Genomic DNA, 5,763 nt, shown 5'->3' with positions numbered 1-5,763 from the left:
GCCCCAACACCTGAAAACGATTTTGAGATCAAATCTGGCCTGATCAACATGGTGCAATCAAACAGGTTCCATGGCTTGGCATTAGAAGACCCATTAGATCACATTGACAACTTTGATAGAGTTTGTGATCTAACTAAGATGAATGGAGTTAGTGAGGACAGTTTCAAGTTGAGGCTATTTCCTTTTTCTCTAGGAGACAAAGCTCATCAGTGGGAAAAGTCTCTACCTCAAGGATCAGTCACAACTTGGGAGCAATGCAAAAGAGCATTTCTAACCAAGTTCTTCTCTTCATCAAGAACAGCAAGGTTAAGAAATGAAATCTCAAGTTTCATTCAGAAGAACCATGAATCGTTTTGTGAGGCTTGGGAAAGATTTAGAGGGTATACCATGCAATGCCCTCACCATGGATTCTCAGATTGTCAGCTGCTAAGTACATTCTACAGAGGTACTTTACCAAAGGTCAGACTTCTCTTGGACACAGCTTCTAATGGTAATTTCATGACCAAGGAAGTCAATGATGCCATGACCCTAGTGGAGAACGTAGCTCAGAGTGATGAGCTTTATGGATCAGACTTTGAAAGGAATTCAAGAGGGGCTGTGAGTGCTGAAGAGGAAAGGACAAGGAAAGACATCAAGTCTCTCAATGAGAAGCTAGACACACTTCTTTTAGCTTCTCATCAGTCAGCCAACTTTGTTAGAGATGTGAATCATGTGTTTCAAGACACATTTCAAAGGGAAGACATCACAGCTGAGGTGAACTTTGTAGGTGGCCAACAAGGTTACCAAAAGGGCTTTACCTACTACAAGAATCCCCCAAACCAGAACTTATATCCTCAAAACACTCAACAAAAAGGTTTTGTCTCTCCCCAACAACAAAGTCTCCAACATAACTCAGAGAATAAGGATCAAGAAGTGCAGAACCTGCTCCAGCAAATCCTCAAAGGTCAAGCAAGTGGTGCCATAGACTTCAACAAGAAAATGGCAGAGATTAACAACAAGGTGGACTGCACTTATTCTGATCTTCTAACTCAACTTTCAACCTTGGCTTCCAAACTAAAGTCTATTAAAAAAAACAAGGGCATCTGCACTTCTGAACCACAAGTCTCTCTTCCTGGTAAAGCTCTTCAAAACTCAAAAGAATACTGCAATGCAATCCTCTCAAATGATGAGAATCATGCTGCTGTCCAAGAAATTGAGGACCTTCTCCATGGCAATGTCTCAAGTGACAAATGCCTGACAAAAGATGATGAGGACGCCATCATAGATGAGTTTGAGTTCCTGTTCTGTGATCTCAATGAGGACATTGAGAAAGAAGGTGGGGAGACAGCTTGTTTTGATATGAAAAAGAATGATTCTGAGATTGCTGAAGGAAAGGATCAGAGAATGGTTCAAGGAAGGACATCTGATGGAGTCTCTAGCACTGGCTCAACAAGGGTGAAACCCAAATCTATTCCCAAGCTAGGCAATCCAGGAAAGTTCTCCATCTCATGCTCTCTTGGAAATTTGAAAGTGGACAATGCTTTGTGTGATTCTGGATCAAGCATCAGTGTAATGTCTTTAGACATGGTGGAGAGACTAGGGATCAAGAGTCTTAAGCATCACCCCTTGTCAATCACCTTTGGAGATTCATCCTCAAAGAAACCATATGGAATCCTTGAAGACTACCCATTGAAAATTGGTGAATGCACAGTTCCAACAGATTTTGTAGTTATGAAGATGAAGAAGACAAAAGAGCTACCTCTTTTGCTTGGAACTCCATTTCTGAACACCACAGGAGCAAGGATGGACTTTGATACTCAAAGAGTGGTGCTTGCTAAGGTAGATGATGAAGTATCTTATCCTCTTAAGCCTCCTCTTGCTGGGTTTTGTGGAGTTATATCTGATGATTCTGATGAGTTGAAACATTATGGGATGATGTATGTGGGGAGTATTGGAACTATAGAAGAAGCTATACCCCTTGCATCTGTTGAGAAAAAGAAAGAATCCCTAATAAGACCTGATCTTGAGTTTGAAGGGGATTTCTTTAGTGATGATGAAGCTTGCTTGGAATCTCTATCTCCTACACCAAGTGAGAAGGAGATCAGCAGCAACAAAGGCAATGGCTCAGGGTCTCAAGACAAGAACCCACCAAGAACCAGACCATTCACTCTTGAGTCATCTTCTCAGGTCTTAACTCTCACTCCTTGGAAGTTTGTTGGTGGAGCTGTTGAATACAAGGTTAAAGGCAATGGAAGATCAAGACCATTTGCCAAAGTCAGAGCTATCCTCACACCAGAGTTCATAGACAAAGGATCTAATGGTGTCCAAGAGCTGATGAACAAGGACCTCATGCTTGAATTCATGGACAAGACCAGGAGCACCAAAGCTCCTCCTCTCCCTTACTAAAAAGAGGGTAAGAAGTCAAACTCAGTGACTTTAAACAAAGTGCTCTTGGGAGACACCCCAAGCTTATCCTTGTATATAATCTTTTTATTCTTTTCTCTCATTTCTTTTTATGTTTTAGGATCTTTTGATGGGTTTTGTGAGTTGGTCTCAGATTCCAGGTGATTTTTGGAGGACATAGCTCAGTGATGAATGGAATGGAGCATGTGAGAGGGCTGAGAGAAGTGTTTAGGGACTGAAAAACTTGGAGAACGTCTCAGTGCTACCTAGGTGTGCGGTTTGGATCAAGACAAGACCAGGCCGCAGCAAGGGAGTTCAGGCCAAGCAAAATCCATCTCCAGTGGTGTCTGGCCTCATCTGGTGCAGATACTCACTCCCCTTTTGCACAAGAACCACACCAGGTATCACTCCAAACACTTGTAAATGAGCATTTAGCATTTTTCTTTATCTTTTGCATTTCATGTTTGATTTTTTCTCTTTCTCATGCTTTTATAACACAAGGGACTGTGTTATTTAAGTGTGGGGGAGGGGTTTTGTGTTTACTAATCATGTTTATTCTGCTCTTATTTTCCTTTTCACTTTGAGTCTCATTTTGCATTCATCTAAGTGCATATAAAAACCAAAAAAATGGAAAAATCTGAAAACCTTTCACAAAAAAAATGCTCATGTAGTTGCATTCACATTTTAGGATTGAGTCTAGTTTGCATTTTCATATAGGTTGCATCATATGCAAATGGGAGTAATGATAGGTTCTTTCCTTGAGAGTACATCACTTTGAGAATTTGGATTAAATATGCTTGTGAAATGACTTCTGTGCTTGCAAGGCTTGAAATGGTTTGAATCTGAGAAGCAATTTTGAATTGAACTCAACTCTAATAAGTGAAAACCTTGAACTTGACATGAAATTATCTTGTGATGCATTGTTTGAATAAGCTTGTGGATACCTATATACATATTTGAGCTAGAATCCTGTTTTTACCACCCTCTTCCTTAGCTCAAATAGCTGAGTCCACATCTGGATCAGTTTTCCTCACCTTGAACCCATCCTTCCTTCAAGCCAAATGTTTGTGTGTGATTGAAAGGCCACCTTGGATCAAACTTAGCAGAAAGTGTTAGGTTTAGAGCGACAAGGGCAAGTCTCATTGAGTGTTAAGTTCCATCATCAAGGAGCTGAGAGATTTGGTGAGAACTAAGTGTGGGGGAATACTTGTTGGTGAGTGGAAAAAGGAGAGATGAGTGGAAATAAAAGGAGAATGGTGAGAACTAGGAGAAAAAGAAAAGAAATCAGTCTTGGAGTTTTGAGTCAAGAAAGTGAGCTTTAGTGTTTTGAAAAGAAAAAGTCTAGCCTCTAAGTGAAAAGAAAAGAAAAGAAGCCCAAGAGCTCAAATGTTTTAAAAAGAAAGAAAAAGAGGCTAGAAGTTACAAAAGAAAGTGCAAAAGAGCTATGTAAAGTTTGAACTCCAAGACTTGAGTGTGAAAATTAAAAGTGAGTCCCCTAGTGAGAGGAAATGAGTGTGGAAAGTGAGGTTCTTGAGAGGTTGAACAAGTGAGAAAGCTTTGAGTAGAGTGTGGGGTGGGATGAGTCCTTGCCCTTGTATGCATAGGTTGCTTTTTACCTTTAGCATTCTGCCAAAGTTTGATCATTCATAGAGAGATCCCCTTGCTGCATTGAACCCACTCAGGCGCTGATGAGATCATTTTAGTCTCATTACCTCACCCTAGCCAAACTTTGCTTGTTTGAACATTGCATCATTTGATCCACTTGGTAAAGAGCTTAATGAATGTCAAAGAGTTGAGGAATAAGAGAACTTGTGGAGATTACTGTTGAGTTGATACATCAGAGTATGGTCTTGCATTGCATATTGAGCATGAACTTGAATTCTCTTAGTTGTCACTTTTCTCTTTCAAAGGAAATATGAACTCCCAATGCATTCAACCTCTCTCTCTCATTTGTTCTTTTTGCTTGAGGACAAGCAAAGGATAAGTGTGGGGGAGTTGATATATTCATAAATTGCATCATTTAGTGTACATGTTTTAGTCCAAATCATGTCTTATCTCATGCATTTTAGGTCTTTAGGCATTGTTTTAGGACTTAGGAGATTTCATTAGGTCCAAGAGAGTTTTCCATGTTTTGGAGTGTTAAACAGGTGCTTTTGGAGCCAATTTGGAGTGGAGGATATGATTCAGATGAAGAAATGGAGTTGGAATGATCAAACATGGTGAAAAGGAACAATTTTGGGTTTCTCGGCAAAATGGTGTACTGAAGGTCGAAGGTTCTCGGCCAAAATCCTTCCCGCGGGTAGCTTTCTCGGCCAAAAACACGTACCGCGGTCAAGTCTCTCGGCCAAAATCTCCGGGTGCAGACACGTTTCCGAAATCGCCCGTCCAGGGAACCTTCCGGTCAGATTCAGCTATCGGAGTCTTCATAAAGGTTGGAGATAATTGAGTCAAGAGTTCATAACAGTTGGAATCAAGGCATTTGGACCACAGAACTGAAAGATATGGTAATCGGAAGACGAACAGGTCTCGCACTCATTCCGGAGCAATCCGATACCCCTGAATGATCGCCTGTCCGGGGAGCCTTCCGGTCCGATTCAGACGGCGGGTGCTTCATAGAATTTGGAGAGCATTGCATCACGGTCTCTTAGCAAGTAGAATCGTGGAATTCGGACGCGTGAGCAGAGAGATAAGCTTGTCGGAAGGAACCCCAGTCTCGCAGGTATTCCGGACCGAGCAGATCAGTTCTAAAGGATGCGAAGGACGGTGCACGACCGATTTAGTTTCCGGGTCCTTCATGAGAACCATAGACATTTGAGTCTTCTTTCCAGAACGTCCAAGAGCATTCAATTCGGATCTATGAGCAGAAAGATACAGTCTCCGGAATGGACACATGTCTAGACGCCTCTCTCTGGTCGTGTACATGCACTGCAAAGATGTGCCCTCCAGGAAGCCTTACACTTCCCAAGCACCGAAGCTTTCTTCACAAAAGTTGGAGATAAATGAGTCCTCTGTCTTCTGCAACCGAAATCATTCAATTCGGACAAGTCTCATAGGAGTTACACTCTCCGGAATGCGAAGTGGTCTAAGCTGCTCTGGATGCTGCGAGTTGGAGAGGAAGGAGACCAAGCCGCAGCAACACTCGCAAATCACTCCGACTTGAGCCTGCGACCTAGGTGCAATAGAGACCAACCCGCACAGTTTGTACATTCCCCAGAAACCGCCTTAGCCCTGCGAGTTGGAGAGGAAGGAGACCAAGCCGCAGCAACACTCGCAAAACACTCCTACTTAGGCGTGCGGCTAAGACAAGGCGATTCAGGCTTCACAAGACAAGTCTTCATCTACTGCGACTTAGGTGTGCGACCTGGGACATACTGGACTGAC

At 42.3% G+C, this 5,763-nt stretch overlaps 1 non-coding gene across 1 annotated transcript; it reads right to left on the bottom strand.

Moving 5' to 3' along the window:
* Positions 1–303: 303 nt before the first annotated feature.
* On the bottom strand, positions 304–410 carry LOC112087251. Its single transcript, XR_002899989.1, has one exon. It is a non-coding gene; the product is annotated as a small nucleolar RNA R71 (small nucleolar RNA).
* Between the last annotated feature and the right edge of the window lie 5,353 nt (positions 411–5,763).

The sequence above is a fragment of the Eutrema salsugineum genome, unplaced genomic scaffold, assembly GCF_000478725.1.
Source record: "Eutrema salsugineum unplaced genomic scaffold, Eutsalg1_0 scaffold_9, whole genome shotgun sequence".
Classification (NCBI taxonomy): Eukaryota; Viridiplantae; Streptophyta; class Magnoliopsida; order Brassicales; family Brassicaceae; genus Eutrema; species Eutrema salsugineum.
Note: the sequence above shows the minus strand (reverse complement) of the source record. Positions and strands in the feature narration are given on the sequence as shown.